The sequence below is a fragment of the Onychostoma macrolepis genome, chromosome 06 (genome assembly GCF_012432095.1).
Source record: "Onychostoma macrolepis isolate SWU-2019 chromosome 06, ASM1243209v1, whole genome shotgun sequence".
NCBI classification, from domain to species: Eukaryota; Metazoa; Chordata; class Actinopteri; order Cypriniformes; family Cyprinidae; genus Onychostoma; species Onychostoma macrolepis.
This window is the reverse complement of record NC_081160.1, coordinates 17,008,547-17,031,961: the sequence shown is the minus strand read 5'-3', so window position 1 is coordinate 17,031,961 and position 23,415 is coordinate 17,008,547. Positions and strand designations below refer to the sequence as shown.

The following is a 23,415-nucleotide window of genomic DNA, read 5'->3' as shown; positions in this document are numbered from 1 at the left end:
TTATTTAATAGTTCACAACAACTATGCATATCACAATATAGTTGTTTTTTTTATTTTATTTTATCTTTTTAATTAAGAAATAAGAACAAAAATGCAAACAATATTACACACTATATGACAAAGGCAGTAAGAAAAACGAAATACTGTAATACAGCAACTGAATAATCAAAACCACTGTAAGGGTCTTCACCGTATTAAATAGAAAGATACTAATGTTATTGAGTCAAGAGAAGTGTGTGATTTTCTTTTTGTTGTTTTATAACCGTTAACAGCATAGCAGCAAGTATATTAGACTGATATTACTTTAAGGATCTAATATACTGAGACAAATTAGATTTTTTCCCAGTTCCCAGTACTTTTACTTAAGACATAACCCACTACGTGAATGTGAATGGGCGTTTTGACATTCATTTTGTGTGTATTTGACCATTCAAGCACAACTAGCCTCAAAGGAGAACTAAATTCAGGATCGCATTCAGATTCCATATGCCAGACAGCATGAGTTCTTTTTGTGGCTTATTGCTCTTAACTTTTTTAACATCAAACATGTCCTATGCTTTATTTTCTTATGCATATTTCTTTTCAACAAGTCCAAACTTTTAACAGTCCTGCGCTTTATTTACACACTGCAATATAGACAAAATTAGCAACATCTCTATCATAGCCACAATATATACTGTCATACCACCAAGCCCTAATTTTATTCGAAACTTTCTAGGACATTGAGCTCTGGATTAATATCAAATGCATATACACAACATAAATAGAAAACTTAAAAAGAAGACAAGAAAAACAAACAAAAGTAAAAGTTCCAAAATGCTAATTATGAGGTTCCACTTGTCTGTTTGAGGAACGTGATGCATCCGGCATCCTGTTTGAATGTGCAGGTAGGAGGTGGGGGGTCTGTTTCCTCTCCAAGGGCCTACAGACGCACTCCCTACCCACATAGTGTCTCTTTTGTTCTCTGATAAATTGACACTGCCAGTTCCCCACGTTGCCAAGACAAGAGGAAGACCGCCGGGAAAAAGAAGTAGGAGCAGCGCCGCTACATGTGATTGGTATCACTTCTGACTGACTCTCTTCATGTTTTTATCTGCACTGTCTCCACAGGCATTAATTTCAAAGCTCTGATTGAGGGTGCTAAGACAAAAAAAAAAAAAACTCATTGTGTTCAGTCAGCCAACCATATCATTGCATAAGTTGTATCCTGCCAGATAAGCCAACAGTCTAAATGCTCATCAGCCATACAGTTCTTAACTTTTCGTATTTACATATAAGGTTACAACAAAAAGCCCGTTCATGACCATCCAGGAACTAACAGTACAATGCACCACAGAGAAACCTATTTTACAAACCTATTTTAAAATTAAGCATATTATTCTAAGTATTTTAAAATGATTTCTCAAAATATCAGTGCATCCTGAACAGTGTTATGTTAGTATCTCTAATATAATAATTAAATTTTGTTTTATTTAAGTTTAATGTCATTTTTATTTATTTTTTGGGATTGTTTTGCATTATGGATATATATGTACAAAAAGAAAATGAGAAGTGTTGCTTTGGAAGCTAGCTGAAATAAAGTTTATAAAACAAGTTTTAGGTTTTTATATTTTATTTTATTTCAGGTAATGTTTGTTTTATTTCAAGTAATGAAATTTTATGGTTTAGTTATAGTTAATGATAATAACCCTGATTCTGAATAAAGGTTTCATTGTCTCATTAAGAAAACGTTTTTTGGCTCCTACGGCATATTTTGCAATTAAACCATGGAAAACAAAATCAGCCCATGACACTTTTGCCTCAAAACCCCATTTTTCAAGCAGCGCAGAAGAAAAGCATCATGCGATGTTTAGAAACTCCAGCCAACAAGCAGTGAAATATGGCTCAAAGAAATTTAGTTGAAAGCTGGCAAAGTTTCTGTGCCGTTGGAATCACTACACTAATAAATGAAATAGACTCATAAATTCTGCATGGCCAGTGGCCATAAGTGAATCCATAACTGAGGAAAAATCTGTTGCATTCACCTCTGTGTGATGATCCTCACTTATGTAATTGGCAAAATAATTATTTTTCTTCTTAGAACATTATGGAAGCCTCTCTTTGCAAAATATGTGACTCATTGTATTGGGGAAAAACAGTCATTATTTATTCACCCTCATGTCGTTCCAAACCTGTATGACTTTCTTTCCTCCATGAAACACAAGCGTGAATGTTTAAAGAATATCCTGGCCACTCTCTTTATTTTCAGTATAATGATAGTGAATGGGATCTGGAAATGTCAGAGGCCAAAAAATACTTGACTAATGCTTATTTTCACATAGATCTTTTCAGAATTAATCCAAATGAACTCACTGACTCAACTTGTGACTCAAATTATGATTCAATAATCGTAATTTAATTTTGGTTCAGTGAGTCTCTTTTGTGGAATCCCGGGATAAGGTATTGTGTATGCATGCAAGCTCATTTTTAGCACTGAGCTGTCTTTGCTGTGGTAGATCAGGGCCTATAAGACCACCATCCCTGTTCATGGCCCAATGAAACCACACAACACCTGAGGATCAGAGGGTCCATTTAACATGAAGACCTTCATATGGTCTTAAGTGCAGACAGAGGCCAGGTTGATGCACACTGCGTGTTCACAGAGGGACCAGAAAAGTAACTCAATGCCTAATGAAAAATACATTTACGTGAATCCACCTTCACTTTTTGCCCTTAAAATACATTTAGGTGAATCCACCTTCACTTTTTGCCATTTAACTCTGTATTGTGCAGAACAGAAATAACCATGACCATGAAACACACACATACACATATACATACATATGTGTATGTGTGGGTAGTTGACGTATCAGTGTGTCCTATGGTGTGATGGAAAAATGTTAAAAAAAAAAAAAAAAAAAAAATCCTTCCATTGTACAAAACTCTAACATTGAAGATAAACCGCTCTCATGCTATTTGTAACTCTAAGAATGAAGACATTTTTCTCATGTTATTTGTATGTTACGCTTTTTTTTTTTTTTTGCACCATAGGACCAGAGTTTAACAAAAGCTCACTGTGTTATGTAGAGTAGAGTATTAGTGTTTGTATCATTCCGCGCTTGTGGTATTTCTCACAGGGAGTGTCATGGCGGATGGTAATGTATGTATCTGCTATGCACCTTGGTCAAAGACATGATGCATATTTTTGTCCTGCTATATAAATTACTTCCAAAATACATTAAAAGCATTACTGTAAATTTTCTAAATTAATTTATTACAACAGAACAAAATTTGACATTTTTCATGACAATGAAAGGCTATTTAATTTATGAATAATTCTTGTTATTTTTTTTTTTTAATTAAAAAAAAAGAAATTTTAAAAACGTTTTTACAGCATTTTCTGAAAATAAATAAATTTTACATATTCACATTTATTCAAAGTGTAAGAACAATTTTTACTAAATATTTCCTTCTATTTCTGGAAGACATTCTTATTTGTCATTTACCCAGCTAATGCTGGATTTACACTGTTAAGCAGATGACCATGAGAAACAGGCCATTCTGAATCTGAATCCAAAGCATGAGGACAGCAAGCAAGCAGCTAAATCTGATAAAGTGAGGCGAGAAACAATCCAAAACACTGACTTGCATTTCGTATGAGGAGCCCTAAATTATTCCTGCACTTACCGTCGACTCACTTTACTTCCTCCAAATTTTCATTCTGTGTTTTTTCTCTCATTATCTCCTCTGTAATTCTCAGTCGCATTCCCCATAATTTTGCCGACATGTTTTTGTGTATTTTCTACGTCTTTCCATTCTTTTCTCTCTACTTTCCGGCCATTTCATTGTTTCCAGGGAATATTCTGCATTGCCAAACTCAGTTAGACAGGCGTATGTTAAGTTGTGAATGATTGATGTGCCATTGACTTGGCCGGTCTCTCGTCTTGCTATAGGCTTAAATCATTCATACGAACATTTAACGATATATCCTTTGAAGTCGAAGGCCTTCAGGAGACGAGTGCTTTTATTTAGACTATTGGTATAGCGCTGAAGCACTTAATGTGTCTAAATCATTAAAATTGCACTTATAATAATCGCAATACGAAGCAGTCCTGATTTACTCTCTGTCAGAAGTATGAGTTTACTGCCTACAGGGAGTTACACTTGTTTTGTATTATACTCTCCAAAGTAGGCTGCTTTAGCTCTGCCTTAACAATAACCACACAGATGCGAACACCCTAAGGAATAGCTTGGCTGAGATCTATTCCAGAGTCTGTTCTAGTAGGTGGGGGTGTGTGTGTTGTGTTTTGCAGAGATTGGGGACTAACTGTACCCCACAGCGCTGTACCATGGGGCAGGACTTTCTATGTAGTCCGCCATTGATCTCAGGAAGCGACTGGTGTGTATAATGCAATTTATCAAATCAGCATCTGTCATCCTCATGGGACACTCTGACATGATGCAAATTCACTCCACACCATCCAATAAAACATCCTATCAGCCTCAGCCATTAACGTGATGGACTGCTCTCCGGTAAGTAGGATTGTGGATCACAACAAGGACTTTTATAAAATGCTAAAACAGCTGGACAAACTCATAACTCTCATTTTTGAGGTTGTTTTTTTGGCTTGCATGTTCAGGACATTCAGTAAGTCCACCCTCTCCCCACCCACCCGTTCAAGTCTAGTTTAAGAGCATGCAGGAATGCCCACAACGCGAGGAATTTTAGCTACAATTTTCTGCTACCAGAAACTTTCCTTCCATATTTGGCCTGACAGCACGAGGATTTGAAAACCCAGCCCTCCTCCTGTGTCTCTCCGCCTTCAATTTCAACTCAGTATTTAACAAAAGAGTGCCATCCCTCTCAAGTGGGCAAATAAGACTCTGAAAAAAATAATAAAACGTACCAAAAAATAACAAAAGACTGCTCAATTAAAGCAGGGCATTAAAATTTTTTCAAAAATCCAAACAGAAAACAAGTCTATATTTGTACAATTAAATGTTACTTTTATACACAAAATAACAAATGTTTATATTGCTGTTTACACACCACGGTTCAAAAGTTTGGGGTCGGTAAGATTTTTTGTTTTCCCCAGCAAGAATGCATCATTTTCCAGCAAGAATAAATTAATTAATAGTGACAGCAAAAAATATTTATAATGATTTCTATTTAAATTAAATACAGTTGAACTTTTGTTTGATCAAATCACAATTTCAACTACAAATATTAAGCAGCACAACCATTTCCAACATTGACAATAATGTTTCTTGAGCACCAAATCAGCATATTGTGATTTCTGAAGGAGCCCTAATAAAGATCAAACCAGAGGATAATTCATTACAGCTGCAAAACACACTTTTTCTGCATGCCAGTACAACTCATTTTACTGGCCTGATGAAGCTGAATCGTGAACTAAATCAGCTAATATGACAACAGCCCTCACGGCTGCAGTCTGATGACTAGCGTTCATCATCAGCACCCCAACAGCAGCGCAAGAGCACTGAAGAGATTATAAACATGAAACCCCAGGCTTTACACATGATTTTCCTCATTTAACAAGGAGTAAACTGCTTAAGAATGTGACAATATTATAATTCTGGTCAATGTTGATAGGTCAATATTGTTTGGTTTACTGACAATTTTATTAAAATTCGATAAAAATCTTGCTTAAATTATTAAAAAATAAGATGCTAACAATGACAATCACTTATTTTACAAAATACAAGAAAACCAAATTTAGGCACTGCAACATTATAATTTACAGCATCAAAAATGGGTAGTAAAGTTCTGAGATTTTACAATATAATGATATGCTAACAGTATAAATCTGGAATATTAGTGAAGCAATACTGATAAATCCTTTAGTTTTATTTATTTATTTATTTTTTTTTTTTGTGCACAACCTGGCCAAAAAAAAAAGATATTGTAATTATTTTTGTCATATATGGCAATTTTAACAGCAATATTAGATTTCATCTCATATGAAAACATCTCATATTGCTGCTGTTGAAACCAATCTATTTTTATCTATTCTAGTAGTAGTAGTAGTAGTAGTAGTAGTGGTGGTGGTGGTTGTAACTCTAATAAATGAAGACAGTTGTAAAATAGTAGCATAGTAAAATAAAAATAAAAAAGGAGTATATCATTGTCAATATTTTTAATAATTGCAACCCCCACTTGGCAAACCCTGGAATAGACTGTTTTGTTTTGTTTTGTCATATGAAAACATCTCTTAATGCTGCTGTTGAAAACTAAGACCGCTTTAAGGTCTATTATTAGTAGTATTTTTATTAGTATTAGTACTAGTATTGTTATTATTATTATTATTATTATTATTATTTACTAATTAGTAGTAGTAGTGGTAGTTATAACTCTAATAAATGAAGACAGTTGTAAATTAGCTGTATAGTAAAAGAAAAAGAAAAAAAGAACATTTAATCATTTTTAATATTTTAATACTGGCAAACCAAACTGGCATAGACTACATAGATGCAACCACTGTCATAGCCTTCAGTTTTTCTTCAACTTGCAAAAAATACAGTGCCTCTGGACAGCATTAAACAGTCCATATAAATGCATCTTTTGGTTCAGAAACAGCTTCTGTGTTGCCTTTGCAGTGCAAGGACGATATTATTTAAAGCGGATTATGTTAACATCTTTTGACCCTAACATTCCAGTTTGGCCAGTAGCTCCAAAAGTCCCATATCCAGATGACCGTGAGCAACGATTGCCACTGTTTTGGTACTTGGTGCATGGGACATGCGAATGTTTGCACCCACAGTTCAGACTCTTAAACAGAACGAGTGCGCAAAAGAAAACATCACCATGAGTCATCAATGTTTTTCCAACAGGGAAAACAAATGCACATGTGTGGAGTAGCTACAATCCAGGCTTTTATGCTTTTAGCTGCAATACTCGACAAATAAATTTCACTCTAACCCACCCAACTCAACTCTCCTTTTAATAGCATCTCTATGCTTTCAAACCTTTTTTAAGCCCTTAGCACACTAATGCCGCGGGACAATGCATTAAACCCTTTGTTTGACCTTTTGTTGTTGTTTTCTTTCCCTCTCTTTTTTCCATTATCCTGAATAGGACGATGTTATAACTTAAACCATAACGACCCATTGACCAGCTCTGAGGCCTAGGCTGCATATTTCTATGTGTAGCGTCAAAGGCAGTGATCTAGGAAGCCCTGGCCCCAAACATCATCCATGAGGAGCTGCAGGACAGCTGTAATCTCACCCTCTCGCATCTCTTTCTAGCCAAAAATTTAGAACAGAGCAGGCAAGCACCCCAGGAAAAAGGCTTTTACTGCTGAGCTCTTTGGATTCAGTATGATCCTTCTTAGCTCTCGCTGGAATACCTCGGATCATCCCAATCTATCCAATGATGTGTCAGTTAGGAGTTCTTTGAAAATATAAAACTCTATCCATGAGAATTTGTATTTTTGGTGTGCTTAATCCTGTTTGTCAGGGTTTAGGCTTATAATGGCACAGAACAGCCATGGCCCCTAATATAGCCGGTAATACAGTCTTCTATTTCTGCCCACGTTTGGTGAGTGGGGCTACACTGGGAATCTTACTTTCACCGCACTTCTCTGGGGTGCCGCATTACTGACTCATTTGCCTCAGTATGACCAAGCACAGAAATTAGAAACAGATCACATGAACATGCAAACAAAGCTAAAAGTCCATGAAGTTTTTGAATTCAGATGATGTAACTTCAACAAAATACATTAAAGGGACAGTTCACCCAAAAATTAACATATACAATGACAGTGAATGGCGACTGGGGGCTATTAAAAAAACATTAAAAAGGGTCCCGATACAAAGATTTTTGAGAGTCATTTGAGAGTTTTGGACTATGAATGGGGCTGCACTTTTATTCCCCTCTGCCATACCTCTCATTTGCACTTGCACATATTCAAATCTGGTGCATGAAAAGATGTCAGACTTAAATTTCACTTAAATTTTACAAAGTTATTGGTGCTTGACATAGACTTGACATATAGTGTATATCTTTCATGGTGCATTAGTCTTTAGTCTCCATTTATTTTTACTGTTTTGAAAGTAGCAGCGTGGAAATTCTATTAAACTTTTAGTTTTGCAGAAGAATGTCACATGGGTTTGGAATGATATGAGCGTGAGTAAATGATGGCACAATGTTCATTTTGGGGTAAAATATGTCTTTAAATGGAGCTAAATTAAAAAGGTAAGACAGTACAATAATATAATGTTGTGGTATTACTTGAAATCATATTGTAATATATTTATTATTTTTATTTAAATGTTCTAATTAGCAAATAAATAATTTGAAATTGAATATTTCAATTAATTGGACACAATAGTAATTCCCTAAATTAAAAATAAAAAAATAAAAATCAGCGTTCAGCTAAATAAATCTCCATCAGGCTAAATAAGCTCAAATTCACAGTCCGGCTCTTAATGCATTATAATGATTTGAAAACAACAACAATGACTGAACATGAGCTTTTGTTCACTGGTAATTTCCCAGCCTTTGATCTCTATAAGATGAGAGTGCAGCACATACAGTAGACATTTCTTGCTTTAGTTCATTCATTAACATTAAAAGAACTGAAGTTATTGTTGTTTGCTGTCGCTGATGATACAACTAGGATTCTAGCCAAGGCTCTTTTATTCTCAACAGCACAAAAGAAATGGCTTGAGAACATCTATTGAATGAAAACTCCCACTCTCACTCTCCCATATGAAATCATTACAAAGGTTATAGATGAAGACCACTGACGCAGTCACAGAGAGGTCTAGGAAAGTGAGACACTTGTGATTACGACATATATGTACATTCAAAACCCCCTTTGGATAAACAAAATAACAACTGCCAATTCTCACTAACTCAAAGCCTGCGATTGTATTTGACTCCAATGCACATTCAGAAATGAGCCAAATAGTTTCAAGACAAAATGTTCTGAGCAGTGTAAGTGAGGATCAGAGGCTATGAGACCGAACAAATTAGATTATGAAGCTCAGAGAACAAGCATCACACTTGTGAATCGTTTTCCTCTGAGACTCCAGGGGAAGCCCAGAATCATGTGGTAATCCTTACTTGGGTCAGTATAGCCAAAAACGTCTGAATGTTTATCGATTGGTGACTCATGACTTGAGAATGAGAATGAGAATGAGCTTTATTGGCAGGTATGTTTACACATACGAGGAATTTGTTTTAGTGACAGAAGCTCCACAGTGCAACAGAATAACAGCAACAGGACAGGACACAGATAATAGAAAGAATAATATACAAATATACAAAATAGACAATGTACAAAATAGCAAAAACACAATATATAATATAGACAATTATGTATGTACAGGTATGATATGTGCAAATTTGAAATGTAAATAAGTATGTGTGTTAAGTAAATAATGTATAATAGTGTTGTGTGTTCCACGTTTATTGTCAACTGCCTGCATTTATTCAAGTATCACTATTTCATTGGACTTCATTTTTGCGTAAGAAGCAAATCGACTGGGCTGTCGGAGCCTCATTCGAATACACACCAATATACAAATATAATACATAAGAAAAATGTTAATATAAGAAATATTCTGAGAAAGAGTTTCTGACATAAAAAGATATTACTACACATTTTATTTAATTTAAAGAATTAATACTTTTATTCAGCAAGGATGCATTAAATTGATCAAAAGTGTAATGTAAAGATTTTTACATTATTTCAAAAAAATGTAAATATTCTTCTCTTGATTTTCACAAAATATTAAGTAGTACAACTGTTTTCAACATTTATAATAAAAAATTTTAAACATTTTTAGCAGCAAATCAGCACATTAAAATGATTTGTGAAGGATTGTGTGACACTAAAGACTGAAGTAATGGCTGCTTAAAATTCAGCTTTCCCCATAAATGACAAACAATAATTTCACAATATTAATACTTGTACTGTATTTCTGATCAAATAAATGCAGCCTATAAAAATATAGCAAGTGTGTTGTTTTGTGTGTGTGTGTGTGTAAATATGTATTTATTATTATTTACATGATAGTAATAGAATCACTGTAACACATGGAGTCCCATAGCATGCTGCTTTAGTACGACTGTGTAACTTTCACATATTCCTTGAACACTCATATTGCTTTGCAGCTGCTTTTGATGAGAGCTTCCCTTGCCAGACATCAGCTGTGTGACGCAGGATGAGGGAGAGACAAAAAATAAAAAGAGACAGGGGAAAGAGAAGTGTCTACTGGCAGGTGCTGGCAGCACGGTGTGAGGGATAAGGACTTCCTGCCAAGTAGATGATTTGGGTCAGTAGGTAATTGCATTCCTGGATCACAGAGGGCTCGGTGGCAATTAATCCCGGCTGTGAGCCACGTGAGCAGGGGAACACGTTCACTGTGCAGAGGCAACTGTGGTCAGAGAGAGGGCCTGCCTGCTCCAGCCAGGAAGCCAAGCGGCATTCTTTTCTCCATAAGAGACCATGCAAAACACAAACTACAATATTCTGCATCCTCTTGTGGTAAGAGTGCACAGCACGTGTGTATATCTCCACAATACAACTGGCCCGCAAATATCATGCAACAGTACAAATGTTTGGTTTGTGTCCATCAACTTCCAAATAAAAAGAGAAAAAAATTTGATTAAAAGTACCTTTCATCTGTGAAGCAAATTCACTGGATTGTTCAAAAACTGGCCTCATGCTTATTTAATAACCTTTAGTCACTGAATTTCCAGCAAAATAACTGTCAATTACAATTGTTCACAATAATAAAAAGAAAAAATATTTTTAAAAACAAATTATTTTAAATGTAAGAATAGCATATTTAATATATTTTTGAATGAATAAATAGATGTACCATGTCATGTCATTGACCCAACTATATTATGATACACACAATACCGTTCAAAGTTTTGGGGTAGGTTTTTTTATTTTTGTGCTCATCAAAATTACATTTAAATTTAATTTAAAATAATTATTTTATTTTACTGTTTTTACTGTCTATTTAAATATATTTTAAAATATAATTTATTCCTGTGATGGCAAAGCTAAGTTTTCAGCAGCCTTTACTTAGAAAAACTATAAATGTATTTACTGTCAATTTTGATCAAATTAATACATCCTTGCTCAATAAAAGTAATAATTTCTTTAAAACAACAACAACAAAAAATCTTTCTGACTCCAAACTTCTGAATTGTACTGTACCATTACTGTAAACATTACTCATTACTGATAACTCATACAACATAAGATATTGGTCATACGTCCCACCAGCATCTCTAAATGATTGGGGAAATGAACAAAAACAGGAAGCAAACATATAAGAAGCCATGTACAGTCAGGCAGTCATTATCGCAAAACAAGCCCTGACAGTATGATCAGGACCGCTCTTGTATCATCCCAAAGCGGTTTAATTTAGGAGAATGACCAGGTGAATGTTATTCATCTTATTACATGGCTACTTACTAAATTAGTATGTTTTATTGTGTGAGAAGAAGGAGGTTGATTCAAGAGACCTGAAATTAGCACTAAATCCTGGCAGATACAGCAATCTGAATATTTTCATGTTATGGCTTTGCACATGTTATGTGCAAGTTACAGCACAGGACAAACGATTCAATGCAGTCAATAGGTCCTAATTAATTAATAATGACTAATAGATTTTGTTTACGGTTCTTGTGATTATGCTGCCCATTGTGGAGATTTTAAAAACAACCATTAACAGAGCATTGATTATGGCTTTCCATTTGTGAGGTGAGAACATTTTCCTGCAATGAAACGGTTTTAAATTAGCATGAGTTCAGCAAATGTATCCTTTTTCATTTTACAAGACAATACACCCTTTTCCACATTTTCCTTTGCGGTGCTTGAGATAGACCCCTACCAAGTTCAATGGCAAGTGAATAATGGATAGAGAATTAGTTTAAAATGCCAGCAATGGCGACTCAAAAGGGTCATTTTTATTCTCTATAGACCTCAGAACACTTTGCTCCTCTATTTAATAACTCATTATAGCTCTTTCTAATTTCTTTCTGGCTCCAGTCTTTTTTGCATTGTACTTTGTAATAATAACACTTTCTATTAGCATTGCACTTTAAGAGGCTTTTAAATCAATCCAAAGATTAGAGACTTTTGGGAACACAATGTTAACTTTTAACTTTGCAATTGGAGAGTGACAGCAGACACTTATGACTCATTCTACTCTTATGTTACATTTTTGAACATGACCCAAAAATACCTTTCCTAAATATATAAACGAATCAAATATATATATATATATATATATATATATATATAACGAATCACACACACAAAAAAAAATAAAGAAATTCAAAACAACATTCCATGAAACCAGTCCACAGCTGACTGGATAATAAACAGGCCACTAGAGCATATCTTATGTCAGAACTGCAAAACAGAATGTGCATGACTGAATATTGGTTAAAGATATAAATAATATGAATAAAAGAAATCTTATTTCTATAGTGACAATAATTTTAAAATATTTATTCATTCACGAATTAGTTGACAGGATTCATTTTAATCAAATTTAACCATTTATTAAAAGGCAGAAATCAAAACTATTTGGTAAAAGGAGCTTTTTAAAAGACTGATTTACATAAAATAAAATAAAAGTTTTAATAATGTACTTTTTTGATTATCCCATTATTATTGAGCATGCACTCAATTTTTAAGTTTAATTCATGTACGATGGTACACTGGTATTCTGTTTTAAAGAAGGATAGTTTTTTAATTTTGGATAGTTTTTTAAAAATATATTAATTAATTTAATGTATAATTAATTCATTGCCATGGGCTACTTCAATCAAATATAATTTTCAAGTTTGTTTAGGGCAGTTATCAGTTTCAGCTCTTGAAAAGCCATAAGATGCATACAAATAAATGTGGCTGGTTCAAATTTTTTTCCACTGCTACATCCAAAGCAGAGAATTTGCCACTTTAAAAAGCTCCATATTTGTGATTTAAGCCTGAAAATGTTTTCCAGAAAGGAGCCTATACCCGCTGATCCATCCTAAAGCCAATGAGGCACAGGAATGGCTGGCACAGTACTGGTGCAGAAACAAATATCTGCTGCTCTGGCTGCGTCTCTCAGCAAGCTATCATTTAACAGGCCAACATCTACCTCTCCTCTGGGGCCATGATCTAGGCTTTTGGGTTGCTCTGTTTTTAAGCCAACAAGCCTCATAACAAAATAACAGGACTAGTGAAATGGCATCTGTTAGTCTGGCACATGCAACCTTTTGAGCCAGGCTCCATTAACATACAGCCTGTGCGTCAGAAGAAATTAATCTGCCAGTGACCTCTGATACCAAAAGAACAGGGCTGAGGCTGAGCCCCCAGAGGCGGAGGATAATGCCTTTTTTGGCAGATCGCAAAACTGCGCCTTTTCAGCGAGGGGACATAATGATAACATTACTGTTAGATATTGGCCTTTTTAATCTGACCTAAAGACTGTGTGGCTCTATGACAGATTAAAAAGTGCTAATGGGCTCATAGTCTTTCAAAGCTCAAAATCTGTGATTACGTACTTTTGCTTTCTGCATAGTCCCATAAAGTATGCATTAGATATTAAAAAGTCCAAAACACACATGATATGAAGCAAATGCAGTTAAATTAAAAATAATGCAGGAAAAGTAAATAGGCCACAAGAGGCCATATGTTATCTTGATTTAACCACGTACTGAAAGCACAAACCAAAGCTCTAAAATAAAATAAATTCATATGTAGCCCTTACAGATCCGCAGCAATCTGTGCTTAAACTAATCAAATCCGATTGGCCTGTAAGATGAATGCTCTTACAGCAATTTTAGCAATGGACATTTCTTTATATCCCTTTCCAGTGTTGTTAAACATATTCAGCTGTATTGAACAGAAATTTTGTCACTGATCTGGGCCTATTATCACAGTTTGTGCTCATTAAGTGTAATACATCTACCATGCATCACTGGGATTCAACTTTTAAGAAACAAAATGGTTTAAAAATAATTTTAACAGATTAAAAAAACTGGGCCCATTGGAAAAATGTACTATAATTACAATTCACTACAGTTTCCGACTGAAATGAACACTAATAGCGGGGAAACACTAACAGCATTTATTCGGTTTGCATGATTCCTTGCACAATATTAAAGTTATGACCTCAAAACACTTTTACCATGATTAATAATCTTATAAATTTTGATGTTTGCATCACATCATCAGTTTCATATAACTTTTCTGATAGTAAACTTGCTCAGTACAACACTGCACTTGTGATATGATGTGCTTGGGTGGGAGTCCCATGAAACACAAGTCATGATAAAAAGTTTAGGTCAAATTGCATTGATTCTTCAATGATTTTTCATTTAATTCATCATTTGATTCTTAAAAACTGAATATATTCTCAGGGAATAAGCTGTAAAATTCTAACTCCAAAAATGTTAGGCATATTTCATTGCATATTCCCCAAATAAAAATAAGGACCCTGGCTTTACCGTAAGGAAAACTGAAAGTCTTAACCTTCAATCATAAAATAGGAATTGCACGCAAAAATAGAATGCAATCAAACCCTCAGTGTGAATCTTTTTATAAACACATAATCATCCACTTATTTAACTTCATCTTCTTGCAATCTTCCCAGGCTTCTAATTGCTCTCGTTAATCAATCCTGAAGTTTATATGTTGTCAGGATATTCTCACGGATTGATGATGCTATATGAAAACAAACACCAGAAATTTCTTAAACTGGAGACGAGAATATGTTAGGAAACAAAGGCCGAGAAGTGAGTGCACATAGATTAAAATCTTAATCCAGTTTCTAAAGATGAGGTGGAGAATCACAGCAGTGCTACCATATTTCAGTGTGTCACAAAAGAAAATTATTCATTTCTCGTAATATAAGAGCTAAACAACAAGACAGTTCATTACAAGGGAGGTTCCGGTCTACTTTTAAAACAAATCCCCTGGCCTTTTAAAAGGAAAAGTTAGCAATCCAACATGTCATTTAATGGAAGCACTTGTTACTGCCCTCTGATTAATTGAAAACAAAATTCAAGTGTTAACTATCACCTAACAAGATGAATCATCACACATTTGGGGGATGAATAAATAAAACAAAAGTTAACAAATACTTTGTTAGTTCACATAAAACAGAGCGATGATTCATGAATAGTAAAATGTTTTGACTGATGCTAAGTGCTCCAGCTGCCGTTTGCACTGGCTCCAAACTGAATTAAGACAAGTGTTGAAGAGTTTACAGTAAACTTTGCCTGAAGCCAACCAGCACTGGATATGAAGGCCCTTCAGTACTGTTGAGCGAAAAGTAATGAGATTATCACACCGTTCTATCATTAAAGTCGAGTATATCGCACCTCACGGCTATGGAAAATCCCATTAAGGTCTACCTTTCCCTGCCACTGCTATGGTGTGGTAGCAGAGGAATGTGAAGGTGTAAACAGATAAACTGTTGGTTTACTAGCGGTCAAGAATAAAGGTGGTGGGATGCAGTGTACTTAGACAAAAGACATTCCTATTAAACAAGTACAGGTAGATCTACTTCACCAACTTCAGGTAAAATCCCAGAGGGTTAAGACGTAAAACTGGTAAGACTCTGTACGTACTATTTCAGATGTGGTGACTCTAAGCTATGCTTCATTTTGTTTTTTTTACAAATACCATGACCAAACAAAGATAATCCAACATTTTGGCACAATATATTCTCGTCCCTGCATGGAAAAGAATTGAAAAACCCTTCTAACATCCAGAATTTAACAGTTTTTGAAAAAAAAAAAACGGGTTGGAAAACCCCAGACAGCTCCTTGCAAAATGAAAATAATAATGATAATAAACTGCCTAAATGTTTTTTTTGTTTTGTTTTGTTTTTATATGAGACCCTGGACCACAAAACCAGTCATAAGGGTCAATTTTTCGAAATTGAGATTTATACAGCATCCGAAAGCTGAATAAATAAGCTTTCCATTGATGTGTTAGTTAGGATAGGACAATATTTGTCCGAGATACAACTATTTGAAAATCTGGAATCTGAGGGTGCAAAAAAATCTAAATATTGAGAAAATTGCCTTTAAAGCTGATGAAAAAAAAAGAAAAGCCAAATGAAGTCCTTAGCAATGCATATTACTAATCAAAAATTAAGTTTTAATATATTTACAGTAGGAAATTTACAAAATATCTTCATGGAACATGATCTTTACTTAATATCCTAATGATTTTTGTACGAAAATCTATAATTTTGACCCATACAATGTATTTTTGGCTATTGCTACAAATATAGGCTACCCGTGCTACTTATGTGTGTGTGTGTGTGTGTGTGTGTGTGTGTGTGTGTGTGTGTGTATTACATACAACATATAAAAAATATTAATTTTATTTTACTTCTAACCAATACTTTAAAACCAGATAGTGATGTTCCTGGTCTCTTAATAGGTAATGGGTACCTGCTTAATGTTCAAGGAGAAAAATGCAGCTCTCAAGGAAGGAATTACAATCTCATGCGTCATTACTCCACTAAACACGCAGAGCAGTATGTTAGGCATGAGGGAGATGAGACGCCCAACTCAGAAAAAAAGCTCTGTCCATGCATAATAACTGTATTTAGTTCAAATTCACGATTGTAAAAACACCTTTATTTGTTCTGCTCCACTGGACCCTGCCGGAAAACGGCACCTGGCTATCAGTCCCCGGGAAGCCTGAGTTTGAGTCCCTAATAGAATAGTGACCTAAAGAATGTGGTTAAAGAAACACACTGCCCTGCCTGAACAAATTCATTCCTGCTTAATGCAAATAAACTGTCCCACAGCCACATATCTGTGCTTTTTAGTTTCCCTTTAAAGGCAATACAGCTCAACATACTCGTCAGTAGTTCTTCACACCATGAGTAACCACAAATATATCTCCTCAGCAAATATTACCAAACAAAGAAAAGAGTCACATACCTATGACATGCAAAGCCATCTCTGAGCAAAATAAAGAGCACACATCACAATGAAATGCCTTATTTTCCATTTCAATGAAAATCCAGCCTTGGTCGACAGAATAGGAAGGACATATATATGTATACAGACTGAGGAAGTGTTTCTAAACATACTGAAGGTTGTTCTTTAAACTCACAGATTAAAATAAAGCCCGGACACACAAGTCGTGCAAAGTACAAGCCACTTTACATTAATTGTACCACTCTATATCAGCTGTACAACTTTAAATAATTGTATGAATGAATAAATACACGTGCAATTCAAAACCTCCAGGAAAATGTCAGGTGGCTCCCAATTCACTCAAGAATATGAAGGCCATAAACAGCAGCCTGTCTATAACTGCCTATATATTATTCGTTTTAAGCTATACTTTAGCTGTGAAGAGCACAACTGCGATTATAAAAGGGTAGAGCAATGTGCCACAGTATTGCAGCAAGGTTAACATGTCCAAACACAGCCACAACTTATATAGAATAGAATAGAAGAGAAGAGGATACTTACAGCATCCCGTGTGTCTATGGACTAGAGAAGCCCTCAGTGAGGAGAACCCACAGCCAGGCCCTTATGCTGTTAAAATGACTCATAGTGCTTCTTCCTGCTGCACTGTGGAGTCATGAGGAGGTAAACATTTCCAAATATGGAAATAAAAATAGGCGAAAGATTGGGGGCAAAATTTGATTCGGCTTGCTTTTTTGGTCTGGAATGCCACTCTTTTTCACTGGCCAGAGGCACATAGAAGCCAAGCCTGTGGTTCGTACCATTTGCAGAATAACAATGGTAATCGCTGGGAGTTATTTAAGAGGGGGGCAAGCACACTCACAATGGTCTCTAAGAATAAAACAAACCACAGTATCTAAAAGTACTCTCAAATGTCTACAGGGAGGACAACAAACACAGAACCACAAGACCCTCAGACAGCATTATGCCACTGACCCACACAAACACAAACATAATATTTGTTGTAATACACCCATTTTACCAACGCATACCACACAATATGTAGAGTAAATGTACATAAATACATGAATGTTCAATGAATACAAATGTTGTCTTTAAAAATGTACGTCTTTACTGAGAAAATCTCTGTCTGATCCATGCAAAAAGCTTCAGAACACTAGACTGAAAAAATGTGTATATTATTTACTTAATTATATTATTATTTTCACAGCTGCAATTCAATTTCACAAATAATGACAAAATCAATCAACACAAACTCAGCACACCTAAGAAAAACGATAGGTGCATGGGAAAATAGTCCAACAACACTGCCGAATCAAAATTATAAAAAAAAAAAATTATTTTTATTTTATTTTACATTTATTTAACCAGGATGAGACTCATTGAGATTAAAAATCTCTTTTTCAAGAGTGTCCTGGCCAAGACAGGCAGCAGTACAACCATACATACATACAAACATAAAATACACAAAAATAATAATAACATAAAACAACTGAAATAACAAACTCTTTAAAGTCAACCACAATCCTTAACACATCAGGCAAAACATCTACAGCCAGATGTGGCTGCCTCCAAGTCAGTTAACATCCTTTTAAAAGCGACCAAAGAGACCAACTTATTGAGTTTCATGGATTTCTGTTCCATGTAGAGGGAGCAGAATACTTAAACGCCTTTTTTCCAAGCTCAGTTCTAACCTTTGGAACAGACAAAAGGAAAAAATCCTGGGAACGAAGATTGTAAGTCCCGATATTATTTACACTGATGTAGGTCAGAAGATAGGATGGAAGTAGACCTAAGATAGCCTTATATATAAAAATATACCAGTGTTGAAGTCTCCGCGTTGCTAGAGAAGGCCATCCAACACGTTCATACAAAAAGACGCAATCCCGTACACTATCAATACTTGCTAAATAGTTTATTGTCACAAGTAATGTTTCGGTCCACTGACTTTCATCAGGCATATGTCCACTTATGCCTGACAAATAATTACAATAAAATGGCACGTAATACATTAAATTAAATGTAACATTTTGAAGTAAAGGCTGAATACTCCAGTAATCTCTAATGATAAAACAATCCAACAATCATTTCATTTACAACTTTAAATAATCTTTAAATAATTTTTTCTTACTTTTAACTGTTTTTTGTGCTTCCTGGCACTTGACAGTTTAAACTAGCATCCACTTTGTTACTTAATTGCACTGACATTGTCCCAATGCAAAAAATAAATAAATAAATAACATTTTAAAAAAGTGAAAAAGTAAATAAATTTATGAATTATATAAAACGAACAATATTTATTTATCTATTTATCCATCCATTCGTCCGCCAAATCGCGTGTAGGGTTGTGGGAATGCTGGTGCCTTATTATAATTATAATTATTGGAAACACATTTAGATTTAGAGTCATTTTCTTGTTAGAGTCCACTTTTCTGTTTGTGAAATGAAGGCGAGTAAGTGATAAACTATCCCTTTTAGATATGTCAGCATGGAATCACTGTTTTGTTTTATTTGCACACTGAGCAATGGAATAGAATGGCTGTTCTCCGCTCTTCCACAGAACAGACTGCAGGGACTGACCAAACATGGAAATCAGGGTGGCGCTCAATCAATTGGAGCACCCAGGAAGCCTATTTCTATAGCTTTTAATAGACCAAAAGCAAATCACCTGTATTCCTTTATCATCTTGTGAGAACATCCTCCTGTGCCACAACAGCCTTCTGTAAGCAAGAGATCAACCTTAATACAGATCAATACTCACCCAAGCGCATGCACACGGAGTCTCACAAAACATAAGCACACTGAAGTGCATATAGTGGTTCCGAATGAGTGCACAGACATGATCAGTTACACATGTGAAGGCCTATATTAAACGTACAACCCCAGACTGTCATAATGCCCGAGAGCCTCAAGTGCTCCATCCACATCAGCGAAGCGGTACTGCCACACTCGAAAGCCTAAAAACTGTGTATCTATTTCACATCAAAAGCCCATTTTCCTGAACAAAACAGTGCTTCATTTTCTGACAGGGATCGTTATTAGACCTGTGAGTAAACCTGTTTCCGTCTAGTGTGATGATTATTATAATTATCAGCCATTTGGGAAAAATACAGCATCCTGTTTAAAAGAGCAGAGTGTTTTCTGAGAATGTTGACTCATTTTTCTGCTGATAAGCTGTAGCTGAGAGTTTGGTTAATAAGGTACAGCAAGACAAGACCAGATTTGGCCCTATAAAGCAGTCAACACATTAACACATAATTGGCTTCTGGTCACTCATGTGCAGATGTTTCCAGCCATACAGCATCGCCGTGCAGAGCTTAATTTAAAAGCCACAAAATCTTACATTCGTAGACGAGTAAACACAGCATGTATTCCTCAAATCGTGAAATTAATCTCACTGATTGCCTCCCGTAAAGAGCAGAGCTCCATGATATTATAATCATAAAGATAGCAAAATGTAATTAAAACATATTCAGGCCCTGAATGTCTAATCTTGAGAATTGTTTATAAAAAACAGAAGACTTTACTAATTCCACACAAATCAAATGATGGTTAGAACAGAGGAGGCTGGTATTTCTTTATTGCTAGAGGGGGGACAGGTTCTTGTGCATTTCGACAGGGTTTCACTTAGCAGAGCTAAAATAGCCCTTTCATGCCTGAATCCACAGAGGGGATTTTAGAAGTAATAATAACCCATTTACAAGGGGGTTAAACGGTGTCAGAGAGAGTGACTTCAGGTGATTAAAGATGCCTAATTAACTCTGGCCCTGCACTCCCTCAGAGGAGAGCTGGCCGGCCCAACCCACAACTGAGCACATAACTGTGGGATTTTGATCATTTTTTGCATATTTTCATGATGTATCCCTTTCTAAAATGTGATGTGATTCTATGCTGATACAATATAGTGACAGACTGATACTTCAAGCAATACATTATGGTCAGCATCTGCCATTAGTCATGCCTGCTTGGTCGACTAACCACAAAGTGCAAATATCCTGTATTTCATTTTTTATACAAACTTACATAGGCTACATGCAATTACAGATATCATATTTGTTAAATAAATAAATATTCCCCAGTTTCTTAATCAGTATTTTTGTCCAAATTTACTTGAGAAGCAAATGTATCTTGTTTTAAGAATGTTTGAGTATTTGTAATGGAAAACAAAACTAAAATACAGAACAAAATGACATGTTATAAAAAAAATAACTCAATCAGCATATAAATAAATAAACTTCCACCATTTTTATCAATTATGCTTTTATATGGACTTTTTATATTATACTGTCCTCTAGATCAGCCATAGAAAAGCTAATATTACTTGATGACTAATACAAGATCTTAATAATTTGCAAATGTCACTGCCTTTCCAAGGAACATCACGTGCATCCAAAAAATCTGAGATGGATGAATCACAACAGCCAGAAGACCATCACTCCTAAGATTGTGCTAACAAACTCTGCTTTTAATAGTTTTTTTTTTTCATAACATGCCATGGATGTCTGAGACTCCAACTACAAAGAAGCACACACTACGACGGTGAAGAAAAGAGAGCCTGGAATGAACTGCAACAAAACCTTTTTTTAATCAGTATTTTTTTCTAAACATTCCTGAGAAGCAAATAAATTTTTTTTAGATATTCTTAATGCAAAACAATTTGCAAATTAGATTTTTGTATTCTGTATGTCTGTGATATTGCCATATATAGGCCTATTTCATAAAGTTGTTTCATTATCTTGCTGCACCTCAAGAGCTAATTATAGCAGGTCAGAGAGTTTTGCACAGCTTCAACACATATGTTCAACCAAGTGTAGAAAAGCACTTATCCGTTGTTAGGGATGTGCAAAACTACATATTTTTAAATCAAGTCAGTAGGTTGTCAGAATAACAAGTTGATCTGACCTAATGGTTCTTAATTGGAAGCTTTATATAATTATACTTATTTTTGGATTACTGATTACAAACATTTGTCAAGGGCCATTTAAGTTACATTCTTGCATTCAAAAATCAAACCACTGGCACTAAAAAAATATAAAAACAAATCTAGATAAAGTAACCGACTAGTAGGGCTGCATGATATAGCGAAATCGTTATGACGATACATCCTTGCGTGTGACTGTCAAATTTCGCAGGCTGTGATTTATTTAAAATATAGGGGTGGAGGTGGGGGTCGACTCACATATGTCTTCAGTCTTCTAGCATTTGAATCGATTCACAAATTTAAAAAAATGATTTTCTAGTTAATATAATAATAATAATAATAACAACAACAACAACAACATGATGTTGTCAGAACAAAACAGCAACAAACAATGGAGGAGGAAAAACAAATACATCCTACCCCATTTTTAGTAAAGGTGCAAAATATTATATTAATTAATGATCTTTTGTTATTATGGGAAATGTTAAATATTTTAGATTTATTAGGTAGTTAATAGTTAATATGAAACACTGATTTATTGAGTCAGAACTACCCATACTACAGACTGGTGTGTTTTTGTATCAAAATACTGGTGCGTTTTATGTCCAGTGTGCACAAAAAAAATTGATGAAAAATCGTGAATTGAATTCAGGAATCAATTTTTAGTCGAATTGAGATCCCAAGAATCGATATGAATCAAATCGTGAGGTTCCAAATGATTCCCACCCCCATTTCATACAGAGCATTTATACACATATAGTTTAACAGCTCAATTTATTCACTGTCAATCGAGCTGTTTTGAGACATTGCATTCGTGAACTTCACTCTGAAACCGGAAGCACTTATTTTTACTTGCAGCAGACAGTCAAAATAAGAGTTCAATGATTTATCGTTTTAGCTTGAAGGTTACTTAAAAAGGTTTGTGTTGGTTCTTGAAAAGAGTATATCCAAGTATAAACACCCAAATTTGGTGTCGCAATGTCAGTTTTTTTTCTAATATCATGAAGCCCTACTGACTAGTACTGATAATGACTGCAGTCCAAATTACAACTTAAAGCCTTCAAATTTAATAAAACACTTTTCCAAAAGACAAAACCCTTGCCCAGAGTCAAGGCAATACCTGCTGTGACTAAGAGGACTACAAAAGGGTGGATACAGGCAATACATTCTTATTTGGTAGTCAACAGACAGCGGCCCAAAGGAAAGTTGAAGGTTCTGGAAAACGAGAGAGATAGTGCTACGAAACACTTCATCAATCACAACTAGGACAAGAGGAACGGCGTTTAATCCACATAAATCGAGAAGGCCTGTCCGGCCGTGGTAATAAGCATACAACGCTCATGTTTCTAAATGCGTGTGAACACGTCTCAGCTGTCCTTCCTCTTATCTGCTCGCTCCTTCCTCTTTCTATCACCAGCTAAAACACCGAGTGTCCTTTTTACGGCTGCAGGTGTCTTCTTAGCCTTGTATGCTAATGTGGCAATCTGTCTTTCTCCTTGCAAGCACTTGAAGGGAATGTGAGGAAGCTTGATTACCCAGAGTTCAGAGGAAGATCAAAGTCACGGTGCAGCTG

The 23,415-nt window shown here is 35.2% G+C and overlaps 1 protein-coding gene across 3 annotated transcripts in view; it reads right to left on the bottom strand.

Moving 5' to 3' along the window:
- lpp (LIM domain containing preferred translocation partner in lipoma) overlaps positions 1 to 23,415 on the bottom strand; it is a 218,761-nt gene that overhangs the window by 190,429 nt on the left and 4,917 nt on the right. The window contains exon 1 of one of the 3 annotated variants that reach the window (XM_058777837.1): positions 17,465 to 18,456. The exons of the other annotated variants lie outside the window; for them this stretch is intronic. The gene's annotated coding sequence lies outside the window, so the exon portion shown is untranslated. Of the gene's footprint in view, positions 1 to 17,464; positions 18,457 to 23,415 lie in introns of those variants that run through there. 3 annotated transcript variants of the gene reach the window in all.